This window comes from Podarcis raffonei, chromosome 4 (assembly GCF_027172205.1).
Source record: "Podarcis raffonei isolate rPodRaf1 chromosome 4, rPodRaf1.pri, whole genome shotgun sequence".
Classification (NCBI taxonomy): Eukaryota; Metazoa; Chordata; class Lepidosauria; order Squamata; family Lacertidae; genus Podarcis; species Podarcis raffonei.
Window position 1 is genome coordinate 60,147,636 of NC_070605.1, and position 24,916 is coordinate 60,172,551.

Genomic DNA, 24,916 nt, shown 5'->3' on the forward strand with positions numbered 1-24,916 from the left:
CCAGCACCTTAAACCTGACCCTGTACTCCACCAGGAGCCAGTGCAGCTGGTAAAGCACTGGGTGAATGTGATCCCGCGGCTGACAAATGAGACTGACAATTATAAGCCATGTGTTCAAACGTAGGAAGGACAGTGGGATCTCCAGGCTACCAAGTCGTAGATGGTGGATGTTTGTCCTTCCAGCCTTGATGAAGCCCTTGCCAGAAGAAATATCAACAATCTCAGATATGCAGATGACACAACCTTGATGGCAGAAAGTGAGGAGGAATTAAAGAACCTTTTAATGAGGGTGAAAGAGGAGAGCGCAAAATATGGTCTGAAGCTCAACATCAAAAAAATAAGATCATGGCCACTGGCCCCATCACCTCCTGGCAAATAGAAGGGGAAGAAATGGAGGCAGTGAGAGATTTTACTTTCTTGGGCTCCATGATCACTGCAGATGGTGACAGCAGCCATGAAATTAAAAGACGCCTGCTTCTTGGGAGAAAAGCAATGACAAACCTAGACAGCATCTTAAAAAGCAGAGAAATCACCTTGCCAACAAAGGTCTGTATAGTTAAAGCTATGGTTTTCCTAGTAGTGATGTTTGGAAGTGAGAGCTGGACCATAAAGAAGGCTGATCGCCGAATAATTGATACTTTTGAATTATGGTGCTGGAGGAGACTCTTGAGAGTCCTATGGACTGCAAGAAGATCAAACCTATCCATTCTTAAGGAAATCAGCCCTGAGTGCTCACTGGAAGGACAGATCATGAAGCTGAGGCTCCAATACTTTGGCCACCTCATGAGAAGAGAAGACTCCCTGGAAAGATCCTGATGTTGGGAAAGATTAAGGGCACAAGGAGAAGGGGATGGCAGAGGACGAGATGGTTGGACAATGTTGTCGAAGGTACCAGCATGAGTTTGACCAAATAGCGGGAGGCAGTGGAAGACAGAAGTGCCTGGCGTGCTCTGGTCCATGGGGTCACGAAGAGTCGGACACGACTAAACGACTAAACAGCAACAACAAAGTCCTCATCAGATTTCTACAGCTTAGGCGAGTACCCATTCTTTTGAATCTATGAGGGTTTAAGACAACAGGCCAAAACACTGAAAAGGTGTGTCGTTCATTAATACACAATAAATCAAAGTGAAATGGACTTGAACATGCCTTGAACATCAAGTTGAACATGCAAATATATGACCTTGGATACAAGCCGTCCCCAAATGAACTGCATTGGCTTAAACCAGGGTTAGGGAGCATCAGTGCTCAGGGGATGACCTTGAGCTACAGATATATTTTTGCTGTGATGGTGCACCTCCTTTCTCAGGGAATGACCAGCCTGTGGGTGAGTTGACACATGGTGGCAGCACAGGGCTGCACAGGCTGGCAAGAGAGCATCTGTGGGTTACAGGCAGCTTATAGATCTTGGTCTACCCTCCCTCCACCTAAAGCCCAAGGACCAAACGTCTTTTGAAATTAGTCACTCAGGTGTGCCCTGAAATGCACTTTGCTTTTGTTTACCAATCACCAGCATGTGAGGCCTGACTAGAGGAAATGGAACCTTCTTTGGTCATGAAAACTTCATGCACAAAGAGCCCAATTTGAATGTGTGGAGGTGGGGTGGGCAAAGGGTTGAAGCAGGGGTAGGCAACCTAAGGCCCAGGGGCTGGATGCGGCCCAATCACCTTCTCAATCCGGCCCGTTTTTACACGAGTAGAATGTGTCCTTTTATTTAAAATGCATCTCTAGGTTATTTGTGGGGAATTCGTTCATTTCCCCCCCCCCCAAAAAATATAGTCCGCACTGGCGGAGGAAGAGGAGTGCAGGGGGAGCGCCCCTCCCCTGGCAGTACGACCCCCAGGGTGCCATTGCAGCTGTCGCTGCACCTGCGCTGGGCGCCCTGCCCCTGCAGGTGGTGCGCCCTGCCCACAGGACACACTCTCTTCCCCTGCGGGCGGCACCCCCCTCCGGATGTGCACCAACCCCACCCTTGCCTGCTCTCTGCTTCTGGTGCCAGAGCATGAGGCTCCACCACTGATAGTCTGAACCACCAAATGGTCTGGGGGACGGTGGACCAGTCCGCGGCTGAAAAAGGTTGCTGACCCCTGGGTTGAAGCTATGGTCCTGATGAGGCTCCTCACTGATTTTTTAAAACCCCCTGAATTATCAGCATGAAAAGTAGTCTAGGGAAGCTTTAGGGTCTGAGAAACCCGTATCGTTCATAGCCAACATTCTTCTGCATTTCAAGAAGGTGTGTAACCATAGCAATCCAGGTAAGTTATTCGATAAGACAGATTTTCTTTTTGGCAATGGCTCCCTGTCTCTGGGAAGCTCTTCCCTGGAAGCCTCAACTGATGCTGACTTTTATGCCATTCTTGTGCCAGAGGAAGACGTCTTTATCTTCCTTAACTTTGAAATTCAAGTTTTTTTATTTCTGAAGGCTGGCTTTATGCTGCTCTTCTAAATTGCGGGGTTTTTTTAAAAAAAAATAACATTTCTTTCTGTTTTAAATTTGCTGTTGCTGTAATTTTGATTCCTTGTAAGCTACCCTGGGAATTCAGTGAAGAACAGGATATGAATTCCTATAACAAAATTAAATAATAATAAATAAATACCCCTAGGCAGTACTCTTTATTAACTAATATGGGTGAAATTCAACACCATGCTCTTCCAGATGTTCAGTCTGCGCAAGCGTTGCAGCTTGCAAGATGGAGCGATCCCACTTCCCCTCCCCCATGTGCTGTTCTGTGCGCTCTCCTGACTCCCCCCCCCAAAAAATTTCAAGGAACACAGGGGAGGAGAGGTGGGGAAAGTGCTATCCCACAAGATGAAGTCCTTGCACAGGGCTTCCACTGATGTGACGTGTTAGGTGAATCCTGCCCTATATGTATAGAGAACAAGGAAAAGGCATAACGTGACAAAATAATAATGGATTGCTGAGCCATTTGTCCTACTTTGTTGCTTGCTAAGCATTACAAAGCAGATGTCTGTATATCTACCCTTACAAAAAAGTATGGGGGGAGTGATTTTGAGGGGGAATATTATGTAGGGGGAAAGATTAAGCACCCCCTCTTTCTGTGACAGTTGCAAATACATTTGCAACCTCCGACCCCCCAAGACCATATTTTAATTAAAAAGAACCAGGAGAGATGTTCACAATCTCACCCATTGACCCTAAGATCCATTGGCCTGCTAGTGGCTTGGTAAATACAACCTCTGTACTGCTCCTATGTCATTTTGGTTGTTGTTGTTGCTGCTGTTGTTGCTGTTGTTGTTGTTGTACTCTTGCTATTATATTACAGTGGTACCTCGGGTTACAGATGCTTCAGGTTACAGACTCTGCTAACCCAGAAAAAAGTACCTCGGGTTAAGAATTTTACTTCAGGATGAGAACAGAAATGGTGCTCCGGTGGCACGACGGCAGCGGGAGGCCCCATTAGCTAAAGTGGTACCTGAGATTAAGAACCGTTTCAGGTTAAGAACAGACCTCCAGAATGAATTAATTTCTTAACCTGAGGGTAACACTGTAATAAGAAAAGCACCTTTATTTATTTATTTTTTTTAAAATAAGGTGATAATTCTCAAAAATTGGGGAGAATAAACTTTTTATTTTGCTCCTGAATTACTTTAAAAATAAATAAGTGGGCAAGTATGAATGGAACTGAATTAATCCTGCACTGCAGCCAGGGTCCCTCTGTTGAAATGTGGGGAGGAGACACTGTGTTAGCAGAGTCCAGATCTCTTGCCGTTGACTCTACAGCTCTGTTCCATGAAAAGAGAGAGCCAAGAAGAGGGAGCAGGTTTTGCTCTTGAAATAATCCCTGTCTGGCACTGCTTTCTTCTCCATGATGTTGGAAAAGTCCATCAATTTCCTTTCTCGGCTTGCTTGAAAATGCTGGGAGATGTAGGGGATTGAACCAGACTTGAATTCACTCCCCAACCTCTGCCATTTTCTAGGTGCGAGGGAGGGACGTGCAGTCTGTTTGCCCTCCTCTGTAGGCTGCTGTGCGGGAGGTTAAAAGTGCACAACTTGCAGAAAGCCCTTCTGTTCCTAAATGAATGGTCATGCTGCGTCTTGAATTGTCCGGCTAAGCCCTTAGTCAGGCTGAATCCTCTTCCCACAGCTGTTCTACAGTGAAATGCAATCCTGTCATTGCTGAATGGTGTCAGACCAGTTTTAAAATGTGCAAGTCGGCAGCAGTGAACCAGGCATTCCCCTGGCAGACGCAAATATTACCGCCAGCATCATACTGTCAGCCTGTCAGAAGAGAGAGGAGACAGCTCCTCAGAGAAGCTGCCATCTTTTTTATTTTTATTTTTTCCATGGAGAGGGGAATGAAAAAGAGGGAAATCAGAGTTAATTCAAGCAGTTGGATGAACAAGCGGCACCCACAGATCCAAGCTCTTTGCACTGTCAGTTTGCAGCAATATCACACCCTTGGGGGAGGGTGTTGTTCTGAGGCACTGAAGGAAAAGGAGTAGATCCTAGTCTGTTCATGGGCTTGATTTTCTCGGAAGGCCTGGCTGGTGCAAGGATTCCCCCCTCCCCCGACCTTGGTTTAGCAGCAAATATTAAAGTCACAGTGATGCTGAAGTGTTATCTGAAATGGTTTGCATTTGCCACGTTCTGACCCCCCTGGAAAGGGAGTGTTGTGCTGCATGCCAAGCAAAGGAGGCAACTTGTCCTTATGTGATCTGTGCACACTCTGACTGGCTGATTGGCACATGGAAACAGGAAGCCACAGTAAGACACCCCCTCCCTGTGGGTGTAATTGCATGGTGCACAGGGATAAGATTGTGTGGTGCTGATCTACTAGATAACAGCCCAATGGAAAAACAGAACACCAACTCAGAAAAATGAAAGCAACAGATACAATCTTAGAACAGGCTAATAAACTCTTTGGCCTATGAAAATGCCTAGGTGAATAAATATGTTTTGGCCCAGTGCCTAAAGGATAATGGGCAAACGTCTTTGGGGAGGACAGTCTACCACTGCAAATGGAAAAAAACAAAGCCCTATAGTTATTCCACTGAGATATTTCAAAGCAACCCAGATGCTTCTGGACTCCAGAAGCAATTTTGTCTGGAGATCCGATGATTCATGTTTTCTCACAATTCGGGAAGCAGCCTGCTAGGAAACCCTCAAAGAAAACAGAATGTTTGTTTTATACGGAAGGGTGAGCCACATAGCATAAAGACGCCTGACTGCCCTCCCCAAAGGATCTCTCTTGAGATGCCATGTTGACTTAACAGGGGAGTGTGACTTTTCTTTTGTCTGTTTTATGGCTTGTGGAAAGTTAGGAAGCCCAGGGGCTGATGGCTGCCAAGTGTGATCATCCCAGGCTAGTTTATTGTCATGAATGGTCCAGGAGGTGCTAGCAGTTCCACCTCTGCACAGGAACGTCTTTCTGTCAATCCCCTCCTCCCAAATTGTTCACACACCCCTCGTCCACCTCCTCCACTAAAGAAAGAAAGAAAGGACAGGAATCCTTGCATTATCTTGTTACTGCTTTCACCAAAAGATGTCTAGTGAAGGTCATGTAAGAAAAATAATAAATGGTTAATCTCTTGTAGATTAAGGAAACTCACTAAAGGCGCTTCCCCACCCTCAACCTGCCACAGTTCCTATTGATTTGCTTGAAGTCCCAGAATTGCAGCTCTTTTGACTTGTGAAAATTGTCTTTCTTTCTTTTTTGACAGGGTTGCACACTCATAAGAGTGTAAGAACAGCCTTCTGGATCAGGCCAGCACCCTGTTCTCACAGTGGTCAACCAGATGCCTGTGAGAAATTTTTTTTACTGTACAAATAACTCCAGATTAGCAGAAACTGAGTGATATTTGTAAAGAAAAAGATCAAAGGAATGTATACAAAGCAGAAAACAATGATATTATACAATGTAAACCTGTGTAAAAAAGAATGTTATATCAAACAGTATAATGAGAAGGATGGGAAGGATTGTGCTGATGAGTGCTTTTACTAGGGAAATAACTTTTTAATTTTTAAAAAATTTGAATTCTTTGTTTCTTATCTTTGTTACTTCTTTATTTCTTTATAAATTTTCTATTTTATATAATTTCTCTCTCTCTCTTTTTTACCTGTTAAGAGATAATACATAATGTTTGTATAGACATGCAAATCATTTAATCAATAAAGAATTGATAGTTTGGGGGGGGAGAGTGTAAGAACAGCCTTCTGGATCAGGCCAGCATCCTGTTCTCACATTGGTCAACCAGATGCCTGTGGGAAACCCAGAAGCAGGATTCAAGCACAAAGGCACTTTCCCCAGCTGTGGCTTCCAGCAACTTGTATTCAGAAGCATTACTGCGTCCAACTGTAGAGGCCATTGACAACCTTTTCCTCCATGAATTTGTTTAATCCTCTTTTAAAGCCATCTAGATTGGTGGCCATCCCCACCTCCTGTGGGAGAGAATCCTATAAGGCACCTGTCACTGAAGGTTATGCGCATAGGATGTGGATGGGACAGGGGCAGAGGAAGGAAATTCCGGCAGTTAAAAGTTCAGCTATGAATGAACACCGTCGTTTTCATTATGCACAAACAACCAAAGGAAAATGAAAACATTTCACAACATATTTAATCCTTGAATAATGATACAGTTAGCGATGCCTTCTGTTGCAAAAGGGTTTTGATGCAGTGCCAGAGAAGTCAAATTCCAGAGGTATCCCATCTTGTTGCACGCCTCCCCAATCTCCAAGTGGTGCGAGATTCTAGGGGTTCCAGGCCCAGGGTTCAGTTTTTTTGGAATGATGGACAGCGGAGACTGTAGTGTCTTTATGATATATAGTTTATTTACACATATATACAACCTGAGTCTATGATGGAAGAGTTCACAGCATTAATATTCCAAGAGGATCTTGCATCTCCCATAGTCACAGCTTTGGATTCCAACAGAAATCAGGCATGGCTCTGCCTCCCAGCTGCCCAGCCTCTAGCTTCTAGCCAGCTTCTAGCTTCTAGCTCACTTAACTCAACTCTCCGCTCTGGCTTTCTGACTACCAATCAGTTGAGAGATGGCACACATTTGCTGTCTGGCATAGAGCCACTTTCTTGTTACTTCAATGACCTATACCAGGCACGTCCAACAGGCAAGTGACCTGAACGCCCTATAAGGGGGTAGGTCACTGCCATTCTTTAACTCTGTGAGTAGATCGCAGTCTCTTGGGAGTTGGCCACCCCTGATTAGAGGGTCTTTATCTTACCAGGAAGCTGGTCTTGCTATTTTAGGAAATGAATCTGCACTGGATCCAGGAATTAGAAGGCAGCTCAGGCATACAGTCTATGCCGCTCCAAACTCATAACACTATTGCTTGTTTGTTTTTTGTTTTCTTATAAAATCCATATATTCCTTGATTGGGAAAAAAAACCCCTCAAAGCGTTTTCAAAATGATAATACTTTAAAACTGAGAAAATATCACAACCATACTGAGAAAGTTAAAATACTATATACTGTACTGAAATGCATTGTCACAGAAGGCTTATAGGACACACTAGTCGGGAAGCTGGACAAAAACTTTATTGCTGCTCTAAAAGGAGGACAGCAGAGAAACTCTGGAGTCCACCAAGATACAAGTCCAGTGTCACCTAGTGACTAAACTAAATAAGGATGTTATCCACACAGCAAATTGTTGCCTCTTATATCTTTTCCAAAACAAACATAAGGCTTTAATCAGTGCTGAAAGTGGAGGTGGAAGAAATGCACTTTTTTCACCCCACAGCTCTTCTTTGAATTCTCCCACTTTTACAGATGCTGTACTGAACTTCCTAGGAATTTACGAGGCCATTCCACCACCTCTGGGTGAGCATGGCTGAAAGAAAAAGGAAACACATTGATTTTGTTTTTCTTGAGCTTCTCCAGACGCTATAATATGTTCCCAGGTGGTATTAATTCATTCATTAATTCTCTTAGTCATCTTTCTAAATAAAAAATTTTAAAAATCCAAAGTGACTTACAGATATATATATATGATTTTAAAACCAAACAATTAAAGCAATGAATCAAACAATGAATCCACATAATACTAAAAGCATGCATCCTATAAAACTGAACAAAATCAGAACCAGTTGAAAAAACAATCCCCCACCCTGAAAATGAATGAAAACAGCCTATCACGTGGCACCAGTTATCATTATTTATTTAATTTGTATACCACCCTTCATTAGTAGATCTCAGGCAGTTCACAACATAAAAATACAAGATAAAAAACAGATAATACGTAATCAAAACAAGAACAAAAACAAATCAATAATTCCCCTACCCACAACACATTTAAAAGGGTATCAGATGTTAACCAGCCAAATGCCTGGATGAAGAGGAACATTTTCACCTGGGACCTAAAAGTGTATAGTACTTTTGAACCTCCCTGGGGAGAGCATTTCACAACCAGGGAGCCACTGCTGAAAAGGGCCATTCTTGCCACCCTCCAGACCACTCGTGGAGGATCTGGGTAGGTTCATCTGGAGAGAGGTGGTGCTTGAGGCATTGTAGTCCTTAGCCATTTAAGGCTTCACAGGTCAAAACCAGCCCCTGTGAGCAGAAAGAAAAGTTTTAATGTGGCACTAGCCAGGCTTCACTGGGGAGAGTGTTGTACAGACAGGGGAGGCCACAATGAAAGAGGCTCTTTGCCATATCCAAACCTCCTTTGGAGATGGAACCCAGAAGAGGGCCTCCCATGTACAACTTGTAGGTTTGTACGACAGAGTTCATATTTTCCTTTTTTCCTTCTGGAAAAAGGCTGTTAGCTCGAAGACCTCTGGTCTCCAAGGCCAAGCAGGCCAGCCTGAGGGAGATTGCCAATGAATTTGGCATCCTTCACACTTCACAATCATGAAATGGAGTTCAGCTTTCCTATCTAGGAGTTATTGGATGTCCAACAGCTAACTCAGCAAACTTCATCTTTTATAAAGTCCTCTTGTTTCCCAAATTACTCACAAAGTCACCTCTCTCTCTCTCTCTCTCTCTCTCTCTCTCTCTCTCTCTCCCCCTCTGCACACCCCGTTCAAAGAGCAAACACACACAAAATCCACCCAGCGACTGATTCCAACAGACCATATGCTGCTACGGCTGCTGGCCCAGTCCTGAGGGATGAATTTTTCCCCTTCAGCAAGCCTAAAGAAATGTCGTAGAAATTTATATGATTATTCACAGAGCCGATAAAGCAGAAAACTGGTGTTTCAGCTATTTTTGTTTTGTTTTGCTTTGCAGATGGCCAGTAAAAGACGTAAATCTTTCATCCATTGCTTTGATGGCCTTCCTGGCTGCCTCATTTGCATCAGATAACGGCCAATGTGGTCTTGCAGTCTCTGTCCTTATCTTCCTGCTGCCTGTCAGAAAAGAGGCATGATTAAGAAACTCACTGCATGTTGGCTGCATGTTGCTATCAAGCCCACATCGAGTTGTCTAGGCAAGTTATGAAGTTTTCTTTGAATGCTTTGGACCAGTGGGTGGTGGGAGGAAGCAATATCAAATCAAAACAACTCCCTTCCCATGTTATATCATGCATCACTTCTGTTGACAAACAGCATGCCTTCCCCCCCACTTTAGTTGTCTCCTTCTGATATATGTCCTGATTTATTGTCCTGGGCCTCAGACAGCCATAAATCAGCCAGGGAATTTTACAATGGGTCCTCGATTGGCCACCCATTGAAGTGCTTGCAGGTAATAGATCTGGGTTATATTTTAGAAGAATTTGGCATATAACCTCTGTAAGGGTGGGTGAAGGGGCAACTAAATCTTTGCTCCGAGTGTATTTGTAATTATTAAATCACCTGATGAAGGATTAGCTCGCACCATCTCTAATGTCAATAGGGGAGCTTTCCTGAAAAGTTGTATATATACATTGTTTTAATAAATAAATATAAACAATATGTAACTTTAAAGAAATGCTGGATCAGTGGCCCACCTCCATCACTTAGTTTTAAGAACAGTGTAGCAAACGAATAAAATTTGCTAGCTTCCACTATTATTTGGGTAGATTTTCATTTACCAAGTGCTTATCCACTTGCATCTGCTCAGATAGCTCAGTCAGTAGAGCAGGAGACCCTTAATCTCAGGGTTGTGAGTTCAAGCCCCACGTTGGGCAAAAGATTTTTGCATTGCAGGGGGTTGGACTAGATGACCCTTGTGGTTCTTTCCATCTCTACAATTCTATTACAGTGGTACCTCAGGTTACATACGCTTCAGGTTACATACACTTCAGGTTACAGACTCTGCTGACCCAGAAATAGTGCTTCAGGTTAAGAACTTTGCTTCAGGATGAGAACAGAAATTGTGCTCCAGCGGCGCAGCGGCAGTAGTGGGAGGCCCCATTAGCTAAAGTGGTGCTTCAGGTTAAGAACAGTTTCTGGTTAAGAACGGACCTCCGGAATGAATTAAGTATTTAACCCGAGGTACCACTGTATTATTATTATTATTATTATTATTATTATTATTATTATTATTATATGTACCCTCACAAAAAACATGTGAGTTGGTCACCTGAACTGCTAATTTATGGCTTGGATACCATGGCGGGCCATTTTCACACAGGAGGCTAAAATCACCTTTGAACTGCTTACATGTGCCCTTCTTCCTGTGGAAGAAAAAGCAAGTGTCGTGTGTCAGCAGTAGTTGAGCCCATCATCAGTCTAGTCACAGCATTTTACACTAGCTAGGGGTAAAATTCCGGAATGCAATGCTGTGAGACTCTTTTCTGGACCATGGCATTTTGTCCCTGCGCTATTTCACACCTTCTCTTTAGCTGTTGCATGAATTAAGGTCATCTGAGGATTTGACTCGAGATGTCATCAATTGCGTGAAATGAAGTCATTTGAGGACTGGGGTGCGATACAAGCCTGATTTTTTTTAACCTAATCCAGGTGTGGATCTGATTGCTCTGAACAGATGCTTGGAGGCAATAAGGGATTGGATGATCAGTGTGATAATAAGCATTTAAATCAAAACTCAAGGAGGGGTGGTATTTGGAGATGGCATTTGTCCTCTTTTGGATGGGGTTGAACTCTGCAGGTTCATAATGGTGATGATCAGTGGGAGGGGGAATTTAAAGAAAGGATAAACATGGGCAGGGTAACAAAGGGGTTCTGTCCACATCTTCTAACCTGACAGGCATAGCACCTACAGACACACAGTTTAGGATTACACGGGATTAGCCTCTGACTACCAGCTGTTGGGTTTCTCAGAAACTCTGGTTGGCTGCTGTTACGAACCGGATATTGGAACTCCCTAGGGCTGTAGCCCTATGGAATGCTTTGTTCCTATTTGTCATCCCATAGTTTTTTTCATTTTATGGCTGTCAGCCAGAGCTGTGCTGAGGAAAGGTGGGAGTGAATCCTTTTAAACTCTATGGGACTTAATTCTGAACAGACATGCAAAGGGGATTGCAATGCAAATGTCACCTGGCCAGATCAAGTAGGGTTCTTCTTATGTTCTTAGCAGCTCAGAATTCACCATTGTGTGGGAGTGTGTTGATTGTTACTGCCCAAGGACTTAAAAGCTAAAAAAAAAAAAAAAGTGCTCATGAGGTGATTGCTGGACGATGGGACATTAAGGGAAACAGGGGATAGTACTCTGTGTCAGACAGCAAATGGATGGGGACCCTCCTCCAGCTTTTACATAGCTAGGAGGACCAAGCCAGAGTTTTAGAGTTGAAATTGTATGTAATTTGGCCTAGAAGAAAAGCTGCAGGCTGAAATCCAGAGACCACAATGTTTGATTTCTGTTTGAATCCAAGCTGAGGCTACAGGAGAAACAAGACCCTTTGGGGGTGTTAATGCTGTGAACCCCTCCATTGTAGGCTCAGGTTGTATATCTGTGTCAATGAACCATATATCCTGAAGACACCATGGTCTATGCCATGCCTCATTCCAAAGGAAACACGAGCCTTGGGTAAGCGTCTGGAACCCCTGGAATTTCACACCTCTTGGAGACTGGGGTGGTGTGCAACAATATAAATGATGACAAGGAAGACAATAGTAGGGTGGAGGTAGTCATTAGGTGCAATTTGCTTATGAAACTTAACAAACAAAACATAAACAAGATGCTAAGAGAGTCCCATTCAGAATGCTCATGAGAATAAAGTTTTATGATCAGATTAAGTTAGCTGCCACATCCTCTGATACAACCATTATGGATTGTCTTAATCCTAGTAAATGGTATATTGGAGTCAATAGTCTATGAGTAAACGTTCCTGGGATTAGGTTGTGCATGTGTACATTAAGATACAGGCAGAAAGAAAAGAAACAGGCAGCTCAGTGTCATGAAACTAAACATACAGTGGAAGGATGTAGGTGTTGCATTAAAAAAGGATCAGCACCTCACGCGTACGGCTAGGTAAATTCACCAGGACAAACGATGACGCAACTTTAACATGTGGTTCACCTTGAGGCAGAGCTTTCCAAACTGTGTGTCGCAGCACATTAGTGTGTCAGCTGCAGTGTGTAGTTGTGTCGCACAAAAGCTGCCTGCACTCCTCCCGGGGCCGGAAAGGGGATAGTTTTAACCCCTGGTTTGCTAGTAAAACTGAATTACTATGTTGTCAAATGATGCATGTCTAAAAAGTGTGTCACTAACATGAAAAGTTTGGAAAGCTCTGCCTTGAGGAAAGCCTGTTACAAATTATCCGGAGTTCACATTGTGATCCTTGCCACACAAATAGCATCTTACACATGGAGATTCTGTAGCCATCATTCTCTGCCATGTTGTCAAATGGGAATAGGAAGTTACCCAGAATGGAACGATATCATGACAGGATGAAAGGTGGAGTGAGCAAGACACCTGTTGACAGACCCCTTTGGTATTTGCAGTGTGTGCAATCCCCATGTCCCCTATGTGTGATGGTTTCTTCACTGCCTGGTAACACCCAAGCCTATGATAATAGAGACAGAATATGTACAGAACATGCCTGCACAGCAGAGCCACACTATGATCCTAATTCCCACCTTCCAAAAAAAGTGTTTGGATGTCCAATTTGGAACACAGATGCCAAACCACTAGTACGATAGGAGCTGCCATTTGGAATCAACCAGATTGACAACAGAGTACAAGGGAACCATTCTTATATTACCTCTATGTTGAAACATAGGAATGACACCTAAATATATGGATCGCCAAAGTAATTGATCTGTATACGGCACTGAGAACCCATGAATTTCACATACAGACCTTTTTATGACCTCTTGCAGAACTCTGGGAATCAAAGAACTTGCAGCAACTCAAACCCTGTGAGTTCCTGGTGCAGTGAATTTGCGAGAGTGGCCAAATAAAATTTAGCTCTAGAACATTTGTTCCACTGAGTGGATGATTTGAAGAGAAGTGACCACCTTTAAGGAGGAGGAAACATGCACATTTTCCTTAGGAATAAAATGGACCAGACCCAAAGCTGCTTAGGAGCTTGACCAGTCTCGTCAATTTGTTGAGTCCACTCACTTGAGTGGAACATGGGGTAGATAGGAAGATAGACCAAATGGGCTAGTGCTATGATGGGAGATAAGGAAGAAGCCACTGGTGTTGCTACACAGAAATAATAATCTATATACTTATTTGCCCTAAAGGCCAAATTCAAAATGTTCACATCATACTAGGAATCGCAGATCTTGAGATGTGACTCAAATGATCACGGATATTCCGAGGTTAGTTAAAAGAAAAAAGTAGCATCTGCGAAGTCCATCAAATCAGGCCCACAGTGATGGGGGAAGGATTCTGTAACACTTTTCTGCCTGCATGGCTTTACCAATTAAAACAATATCCTATTTGCTCTGTTTAGGGTATCTCTCTGTTTTCTGCTGCAGGGTAAATAGCCACATTGGGGAAGGGGAGCAACTTCAATCAGGAAAATGGCACATATGGAAATAGTTAATCCCCTTCTTCTAGCAACATGGTCTCAAGCCAATCCCCCCTTTTATGCAATTTTGGTGTTTTTTTCCTTCTTCTAAGGTGTAGTATCTGTTTACAGATCTGCCACATCACACCTAGTTTGTCTACAAGCTACATACCACTTTAACACCCCTTTGGTTCCTTGGAGGTTCACATAAAGAGGTTTCTTGACCACATCCTTATTTGCCTTGGGTGGGCTCTTTTCTGAAATCTGTGTAGCTGGTAATTTGGCAGGCCTGGCAAGCATTTACTGGGGAGATCTCTGCTACACCTCCCAAAGAAAGGTATTTCTGCGCTGGGCGGAATCCACTTCTGCAGAGGAAGCAATTTCTCACAAATTCTAAAGAGAATAGAATAAGACACATTTGAGAATGACAAATGTGTCTTAAGAGCGAGATGCTGTGCTAAAACGTCAATGAAACATTTTTTGGAGTAGATTTAATATCAAAGCAAGTGTGAGGTTGCAAACTCTTCTCTGCAGATTCCCAGCCATATTCTCAAAATATGGTAGCTAAAATGGAAGGATGCTAGCCTGGCTGCTGAAACTTTAAGTAAAATTAAAGCATTTCAGCACTGAAAATTGAGTCACTTTCAAAAAAATATTTGCAACAAAGCATTCACAAACACAGAAAAGGAATCTTCTTGCTTGTGTTCATTACTCCTAACTGTGAGAAAGGCAATAATCCTGTATGTTATTCATATCTGGAAGTAGGGATTGATGAACCTGTCAATTTTCTCATCTTTCCAAGTGTAGGTTTATTCACCACATTTCTGCATTCTTTTGCAATTTTTTTAAAAGTCCTCATGAAAATTCATCACCATTTTAATGTATATTTTTCCTAATAGGCACATTTTTGCAAAGGAATTCCCCGTAATATAATATAATTTTTTTGGTTGAAGAACCTCATCACAAAATTCGGAGACATGCATATTTCAAAGAATATTTGTTTACATTTGGAGGGGAGTGTGAATTTGGTAGGTTTGCATTAAAATAAGAACCAGTCTGAATTTCTTCACTATACCTACCTGAGGGCAATAGGTCAATAGGGCTTATCTCTGAATAGATATGTTTAAAATTTTAGTCTGATAAAGCAAAGGAGCATTCAGCCCCTAAAAATTATTAATCAAGATTTTTTAAAACAAACCTGTAAACACTGCAGGCAGAGATTGCTTTGAGTACTGAGGAGTAAGGATGTTATAGACACTGTCCAATAGGAGCCATATTCAATACAGTACCTGTTATGTACTGAAGTTCTCACCCTGGGCCAGCAGGGGGATACTGTAGATAGTTATGCAAATGAAGGATCGAAAGTGTTAGAGGGGGCCACTAGGGGTGCATCGGAAGATGGCTGACAATAACATCTCTCCGACCCACACGAGGTAATTAGGAGGCTGTGATGGGAGTAAATAGCCTCCCTATCCCCCCAAGGTTGTGGGGGGGGGCTGCCCTTGCCTGCTGTGCCCTATACCACCCCTGAATTTGTGGGGATGGGGGCACTAGGCAGAATGCCCTCCTGTGGATCTCGGCGCTCCTGGACGCTGTCTCTGATCCGCGCCTCTAGCTGCAAGAACTTCAAAAGAAACAATTAGGAGGAAGCGAATGCACATATTTCAAGGAAGGAGGGGGAGTAAAGACTGCTAACTGAAGAGATCTCTGATAAACAAGACGGGTCGGAGGAACAAGATAAATCATGAGAAGATACGCCAAGGCTCGGTATGGCAAAAGGACTGGATGGGGGAGGGGAAAAAAACTTTCCTTCCCCCCCCTCTAAGTGATTAACCAAGAATCCCCAACCCCCACAAGTCAGAAATGTCGTTTTAATGACTTAAGCTGTGGATTTATGACTGTGTGGAGATAAATTCTCTAACCAAAGCATGTTTTAAGAAGATCGTGGAAAGTATAAGAGCTTTGGAATGACGCAGTTAAAAATATCGTCGCCATGTTGGCAAGTTCTGTCGAAGGACTTAAGTCTGGGAGGAGAAATAGAGCTGTTTTTATATTGTGGGTGAGACTCCTCAGAGGGACTTAAGAACGACAGTTTTGTGATTAATGATGGAGAGAGCAATGTTATTTATGAAAGCGATGATATATGGAAACCATCTAGATTTGAGGATTGGACAAACGGAAAAATTCACACAGGATTATAATTGGTGTTTATCTGCTTAAGGAGATTATCAGAAGAGATCATAAAGAAAAAAGAGAAAAAATATACGAACAAGCTGAGATGTGGAAACAGCAAGATAAGACTGGATAGAATTATGAACTTTATTTGGACTGATTTGGACATTAACGCAGTAGCAAGAAGATGATCGGAATCCCCCTTCGAAACTTGAAATATGGGTCCCCTCAACAAAAATTTAAAATTCGACTTTGTAATTCGGAATTTATGTGATGTGATTTGATTGGTCGGTTAATAAAAAATATTTTTTTTAAAAAAAGGATTGAAAGTGACGTTTAGTGATTGGATAGTTTGTATGCAAATGAAGGATCGAAAGTGACATTCAGTGATTGGATAGTTTTAGAATGTTGTTACAGTAACAAGGTACTGGAGCTCTATATAAGCAGGCTGACTGAGCACTTCAGTTCAGTTCAGTTCTGGCCTCAGAATAAAGAAGAGCTGTTTGCAGAATCGCTGTGTCGTCTGATATGTTCGCCCACAACCTAACAGTACCTATCATTGCAATGGATTCAGTGGCAAATTGCCTCTGAATCTGAAGGTTCCATATAGCTATTTATATGAGTAGGCATTGACAGACTCTTCCTCTGTGATTGTGAATGTATCTAGATCAATTTCAATTAAGGTTTAGGTCCAGTTATGACACAGAAACTGCTTTGATAACTTTTGTTGGGAGACAGAGAGGGGAAATGAGTCCTTGCTAATTTCCCTCAACCTCTCAGAGGCTTCTATTCCATTGACCATGGTATCCTTCTGGAGCAGTTGTCTGAGCTAGGAGTGAGTTCCAGTCCTACTTGGATGGTTGTTTCCAGAGGGTGGTGTTTGAGGAGTGCTTTTCGGCCCTGTGAAGCCTTCAATGCTGAGTTCCTCAAGATCTAATTTTATCCCTTGTTTAACATCTACACATGAACGTAGCCAGGGTGGGCAGGAAGGAGAAGCTACCCCCAATCAATAAAAATTAATAAAAATACATAGCAAATGAAGGTTCCCCCCCCAAAAAAGGCCTGCCCCCCTAACAAAAGGCCTGGCTATGCCCACGCATCTACATATAACTGCTGGGGGAGGGCGTCTTCCAGAGTTTTGGAGTAGCAATATGCAGTGGTCATTACTACATATTGAAGCAATAAATTCCACCAATTGATGATACATTGTATGAAGAATTACTTTCTTTTGTCTGTCCTACACCTACTGATTTCATAAGGTGGTTCTACTAACCTGAGAGGGGAAAAACATACCTTTGTTCATTTTCACTGTGCTGGTTCATAATTTTATAAATCACACCCCTCCAGCGTTCTGCAAGAGAGCTGCAAATGCTTTCTTTTTTTCACTTCCAATACTTGACCATTTTGGTTCCCCTTTTTAAGCTTCATGGTATTCCTGGCTCAAAAACCCTCAAAACAAAACACATTTAATGACTTTTCCATCTGGAAATCCAGTAATCCAGATCGACTGTGACCCCTAGTCCTTCATCTGCTGAAAACTTTACTGGATTTTTCACCTTTTCCTTGGAGACTAGAATTTAAGAGGAAAACAAATTTCCTACAGTGTGCATTCCTGACCTTACAACAACCCACTGTCCTAATCACAAAGCAAACTTCACCACACTGCTTTTTATGTTAACAATGGCTTTTTGCTTTTTAAAAAGTCAACAGTTATTCTAAATGAAATCCAATAGCTAAAGCTTTATGTCACAGGAGCCAGCTCCTAAGGACCAAGGTCCCTTGGCACCTACAGTAAAATATTTGAGAGGCCCCTGAAAAGTTGATGGCTATTGTCCTTCAAATGGTGTTTGTGTAGTCAAGTCGGCAGCCCTGCTTTATGCACATCTTACAACAAAGAAAAATAAGAGAGGGATTATTGTTACTCTTCAAGCTCCAAGGAAAGAGCTTGGTATGTTCAACATGGTCAATCTCTGAGAAAGAGAGAATGGGGCACAATCAGCAGACATTGTGTCACAGCTTGAGCTCAACTATGAAAAAAGGCAAAAAGGTGTTAGACGGCAGTAAGCAACTCCCACGGCCGGTTGCCAGAAACATACAAGACAAGGAAAAGTTATTACCATCTGCTTTTTATTCAATATTTACAGAGAGAGGCTTGCAACACAACCTCTTGGGATAATGGCGTTGTCCCGAGTGACTCTCCACCCCCTTTTTCTCCCACTTCCTCATTCATCATCTCTTCTACGGCTGGCGCTGAGGGCCCTTTGCTTCTGAGCTCTTTGCTCTACTACTTTCAAGGCTTGCCGGGTTCTGGAAGGGGGGGGTCTGGAATGCTTTCTAAAGACACTGTGTCCATCAGCTGTCGCCCTCCTGGTGCTTCCTCTTCCTCCTCTCCCATTATTTCCCAGCTTTTCCCCTCATCTGCCTCTGAGCTCCCTCAAAGCTCTGTTGTAATTCTGAACTGTTTTGTTCTTTTCTGGAAGGGTCAGGCTGGGGAGGCAGTCTCCACCATTCCTCCTCTGCCCAGTCCCTGACAAAAGACCAACATATACCAAAAGGAAATAGGAACCTAGAAAACCAAATGAAAAGGAGAAAAAAGAGAGAGATTATTTTCTTTAGAAACCTTACACCAAATCAGACCATTGGTCGATCTAGCTAATTGTTTTTCACAACAAGAGGCAGCGGCTCCCCAGAGTTTCGGACAAGGAATCCTTCCCAGCCCCACTCAGAGATGCCATAGTTTGAACCTGGGACATTTTGTATGCAAAGCAAATACTCTACCACTAAGCTATGCTCTTTGCTGTACAGTAGAACCTCTAATTATGACTACCTCTACTTGGGCCTGATCCAAGTCGCGACCGTGGCAAACCCGGAAGTAAATACCGGGTTTGCCACAATTCACGCACACACAGAAGTGGCTTCTGCCATTTGCGCATGTGCAGAAGTGGCTGCTGCTGTCTGCACATGCGCACAATGGCTCTTCTACCAGCGACCCGTTTCGCCTAAATGATGGGCCGTCGGAACAGATTATGGTGGTAAGTAGAGGTTCCACTGTACTGTACAAATAATCTTTTCAGGATGTTTTGTTCATAAAGGCTCTAAAATTACTATACAATGTAGCCTAATTTGTTGCAGCAATATGGTAACAGAAAATTCAGACCTTAAGCTGCGACGTCTGAATTCTTGCACAAGCTGCAACCGCAGCCAATGATGGCAGTGCGGTGCATGCGCACAGAAAAAAAAACCATCAGTGGTTCTTTAGGAATGGTCTTCTATCCATGATTAGCACACATTCTCCCTCAAGGTGCTGGTTTTAGGCTTCTTTTCATCTAGCAGAATTGGATGTCGCAAATGTGATTCTTCCACCAGATATTGCTACTGGTTATTTATCAGACAAGCACAGCTGTGCCTGCTGCACATACATTCAGTCTTTTAGGGTCAGGTGAACAGTTTGTATATGAATTTTAACTGTGGGGAAGTGAGCATGTTTAGCACAACCTGAGACAGTCAAACTTTTTCTGCAACTTTCTAATTAATGGGTTGAAGAGAGATGGGAAATATGCTGACAAAGAAATGGAAAAAATAGGCAAATGGTGGTATTTTCTGTTAGGAAAAATATCATTGGGTACAACAACAGCAATTTCCACACTGATCCTGTCAATTCCTGAGTTGAAGCCAAGCTTCCTGTCATACCTTGAGTAGACTTCTTTAAATTTATTTAAATTTATTTAAATTTATTTAATTTCTATACCACCCTATAGCCAAAGGTCTCATCCATATGACTTGAGTAAGTCGTGACTAAGTCCCATTGGTTTCACTCAAAGCATGACAAAGTTTGGATTCAATCCTATTTCTGTAATTGTGATGAACAGGCTGGTACTCATCTAAGTTTTACTCAGAGTAGACTCAATGAAATTAATGGGCCTAATTTAGTCATGTTCTAAGTAAAACGTAGTTGGCTATCACCCACAGTGTTATGTTAACCACAGTTATTAAATTCTTAATTGTAGCTGCTTCCTATATCTGTAGAAGTCAATAGATGCATGAAACTGAGGGCATGGAATTTCAAAGTAAACAATATTCTTAGCAGCACTTGTGGAAAATGGTGCTGGAAGGACCAGTTTATGCAATGAATAAAGGTACAAAATAATGAATCACAAGTGTATTGTTTCATGGCTTCACCAGCTTTGCTAGCTCAAAATTCACCAGGTTGGCTGCCATCACAGGATCACTAAGCCAAATCTTATTTTATGTAAGGCCTATGAATGGGCTGGATTCTGCCACACCCACCACCCTAAAATTGTACCTAGCCTTTACTTTGCAGCATGAATTTCACTAATGAAAAAGGGTAGAAATGAACAGCTTGGTGGCTGCCATTTTGAATATGGTTGGGTATGAACAGCAACCTCACTAAAGAGGGTGTCAGTTTTATTTATTTATATCACACACAGGATTTCTTCTCCTTCTTTTCAGACTGCCTAGGGAGTTTCCACACCTTATTTTAGCCAATTCTATAATTAGCATGATAGTGACGCTGAATGCTTAACTGCAGTTTTAATTTTCTTTTTGTGTTTGCACAGTATTTTTTCTATCTCTCCCCTTCTTTAGTACTGCAAATGGTTTTGGTTCCTTTCTAGTAAGGCGGCGTAAAACACATAAAGTAAAAATGTGTCCAAAACTTGTTGTTAGTCTTGGGCGAGACTAGCCAACGAATTGCATGTTTTGGGGTTTTGTTTTTTCCTATTTCTATGATGCTTTTTATTCAAATAAATCCCAAAGCGGCTTACAAAAAAAAAGGTAAAAATAGCATAACGGAACATCACGAATACAGCATAAATCATATAGAATACTTAACAAACCATCAGTAAAGCAACCACAAATCAGAAATAAAGCAATTACCATCTATGTTACACTATTAACAAAACAACTAACAAAAAAACTAAACATCACAGCTACACACAAAAAATCATATTATAGGATTCACAAAGTGTTTTAATAGAGGTTCATTGGATTTTTCCATACCGTCAAAGTACAAAGTGAAAAGGTATGTTAAACAGAACAACATGCTGAACTGCAGGTACAGCAACCATCTATGTAAGCCACCCTACGGATCACCCAAGCTGAGAGCAAGTTTGCAGCAGAGCAAATACTCCCCACCCCTTTGCACAAGTCTGAAACTAAAAGCTGGTCTTGCTCAACCTCATGTATCAGACTGCTAGAAAACTTATCTGCAGCTCAGACCAGGGCCGGATTTAGGTTTGTTGAGGCCCTAAGCTACTGAAGGTAATGGGGCCCTTTATATGTCCAGCTGTCCTTTGTCAACAACAAATTGTCACTGTTTTTTGAGTTGAATATATGCTATATGGTAATTTATGGACCTAACAGGTATCTAAAGCCATTTGCACATGTTGCCATACAACCAGTCCATGCAGAATGTAGGCACCCTGTATATAGAAATGAGCAAACCAGTGATATTTTAGGGAGCAGGCTAGCAGGCGGCATTACTTACATCATAGGAGCCTACACAACACAAAACACTGTTGCTGCATGTAGGTTTTATTTCATTAGTTTTTTATCTTATATTTTGGAAATGGACATCCAGGTCCCCCCCCTTTAATTTTTTTGGGGCCCCTCAAGAGAGTGGGGCCCTAAGCTATAGCTTGTTTAGCTTATATGTAAATCCAGCACTGGCTCAGACAAATGAGGGGCAAGTTTCTAAAAATAAAGCCGTTCTACGAGACATTACTAGGCCTTAACTTGCACACTCTATTCTGGCACATCTTGTACACAAGAAAGCAGCAATAGGCACAAACTTATTTGCTATGACCTAGATCCACTTCCCACGAAGTCATTTGAAACTGCTGCTTCCAAGGAGGTGGATCTTTGTTGACAAAGTGCTGACCCTGCTGCATCCACTCCCCTGATGTTTACAGTAACAAATGACTGCTTTAGAAGGCAATTGTTTGCGTTCAGGCACAGGAAACTCATTTTGTCTGACTCTGCTTCCCTTCAGCACGATATAGATTCTTCAGTCTACCAGCCTGGTTTGTGTCCAGCTTCAGAGAAGGACGCTGATGTGAGCAGCCAGCTAAGCAATGACTGCTAAAATAATATCCAGAGGATGAATTTGAAAGTCTTTTAAAAAGACTTCTTAAAATATGATGATGAGGATGTTAGTTGCTTGTTACACTGAGGTCTCCTCACAACATATTTTTTAAAATGTTGGTAAAATACATTATAATATTTAGTTTTTATTTATTTTATTTATTACCCATGCTTTACCCCAAGGTCCCAGGGCGAGTTACAACAGTAAAAGAAAACATTTTAAAATTCTAGATTAAAAAAACAGTTAACAGCAGGTATCAAAAATAGTCAAAGGATGGTTAAAATAAACAGTAGCTTTACTCAGAAGTAATTAATTAGAAGCCATTTCCATGGAGCTTTCTTCTGAGAAAGAGCACATCACCCTTCACTCCTTATAGCTGGGTTTATTTTTTACTTTGCTCAGGAGAAACAAAAATACGATATGGCAAGCTCTGCAGCTGCTCAGGGTTCAAGAATAGTCACATTCATTTGGCTGCTATTTCTGCATGAAAACAAGCAGGGAAGCATGACGGCTCATTTCAAATAGCTTCCTTGACTCAAGTTCCCCATCTGGTTTAGCATCAAATGCAATACTAAGAAGAAACATGGCAAAAGCAATACTTATATATACACAACTGACTAATGTACACAGCCTTGGCTGTTTCAGGCCCTTTCATTATTTACTGCATTCTGCTTGCTGATTTAATCGTATTTCGTCCTGCCCTTGAGTCCCCATGTGGACAAATTCAGAAGGATATCAAATATGCTCTGATGGAAGTACTAGACAGTTAGTGCACCTGCATCATGAGGGTTGTATTAATTCACTGGAGAAGAACCATTTGCCTCCTGCAGATGTGCAGACCTTATATTTAGGTAAAAACAGTTTATATTTAGGTAAAAACAGTTGCCATCTCCTCAATTTATTGAAAGACAGGTTCCTTTCCTTTTGAAGGTACTTCCAGCTAATAAACTTAAGTTTGCAGAACTGATTTGATCAGCAGATTTGGCCTCCCTATATTCAGAAGACATTCTTGTGAAGAGACATTTGAGGAATAGCCAGGCCACAGTACATCCTGTAAATTACACACAAGGTTTTGTGATGTAACATTCACATAGATTGATGAGCTAAATGAATGTTACCCTTGTGCTAACTAGAGCAGTGGGGGAATCGGCCTCAGTTGTTGCATTTCATATAATTAATATTTCATTTTTCTTCCAAAGAGTTCAAGATAGTGAGTGGTTCATGAGAACAACCTAGTGAGGTAAGTTACATGAACAGCATGCTCTCCAACATATCAAAGGCAAAACCGAGGATGCCATCTTCCAGGCCGCCATCCTCCCATTTTTTCTTGTGAGAGGATGGCAGCCATTTTGGGCGCTGTGATCTCTTACAATTTTGTGCCATAATTCCCCTTCCCCCCCAACCCCCCCAGTTTTTTGGGCACAGTGGCCCTGAAAAAAGTGCTTTTTCAGGTAGATAGTGCAGCACGAAAATCCTATCGTGAGAAGAAATGGGATGTCCCAGCTTTCCTGGGTATACATTTGCAGGGTATGAAAGAGATAGTAACTGGCCTAAGGTCACTCAGTCAGCTTTGTAGTTACAGCCAGGATCTGAAGCTCGCCTTTCCAGTCCTAAGACCTACCAGGTATTTGCCAGAAATATGTTGAGAAGGCAACATACCCCCAATGTCCCTGTTCCCACTAGCTGAAACCCCAGAACTTTGTGTGTTAGGGGGGAAGTCTGAAAGAGGTTTTGTTCACATATTCAGCTGAGCACACAGGCCTACTGCTTGTGGGGAAGCTTCGAAGTGCCTGGGGCCAGTTTAGTTGCCTCACTCTAGATTGTGTCACTCTGTGCCCACCTGACCATGTAGATCTGCAGAACAGACCCTTTCAAAAATGCTGCATAATGCCTGTTCCACACTTCTAAGAAATCGATCCATTGGTATGGCAGCATCTACTCTTTGGAACTCTCTCAACATTAATAGTAGGCAGGAGCCTTTGCTTTGTTTTTTGTGCCTGCTAAAGACTTTTGTTGTCTCAGCAAGCCTACCCAGACAGATAATTTTAGCGGACAATTTTAACCTGCCTATTTTGCAATTATGTTGGGCTGTATTCAACTAAATTGTTGTGCTAGTGGAAACCAGTGCAAGGATTCCCACTAGTGCAGTGGCTCCCAATTAGCTAAGTAATGTGGGCCCCCTGTTTTTCAAAAACTGAGCCATGGTCTCCCCTTCTTTTGTTATGTGAATGGTGCTACGAACCCTCTGGGTTGGTTATGTGGACCCCTGGAGTCTGTGGACCACCAATTGGGAACTCCTGCCCTAGTGCAATGCCACTTCTCCCCACATGTCCTCACAAAAGCTGCTCCAGAGCGTGAAGAGAACATCCCAGAATAGTGCACTGAATGAGGAACAGGTGAATTGTTCCATTGGGCAAGCGGAAATGCTTGAGCTGATGGAACAATCTCCTTAGTGCTGCACTGAACACAACCCATTGGTTTAAAACAACTGATTTTATTTTATATTTCAATTACTTTTATGCCTTGTTTATAATGCTTGCTTTTTTCATATTTTGGATTGCCTTTTGTTAACCGCTTAGAGTGGTGCTTAGCTTGAGTAAGCACCATGCAAGGGGACATGGGAGCTGGCAGGCAAGGCCCCTTGCGTCCTCCCTGCTTTATTCCACTCACATGCTCCCGGAATAGGGCCCTAATTCTGACCACAGCATTGTATTGGCCTTGCCACTTCATTATATGGCAGCACTAGCATAGTCCTATTCAGTTTAGGGGTTTTGATCCCATTCTAAGCATCACTTCTCAGTTTCTGCTTTACTACAGAAGAGGCA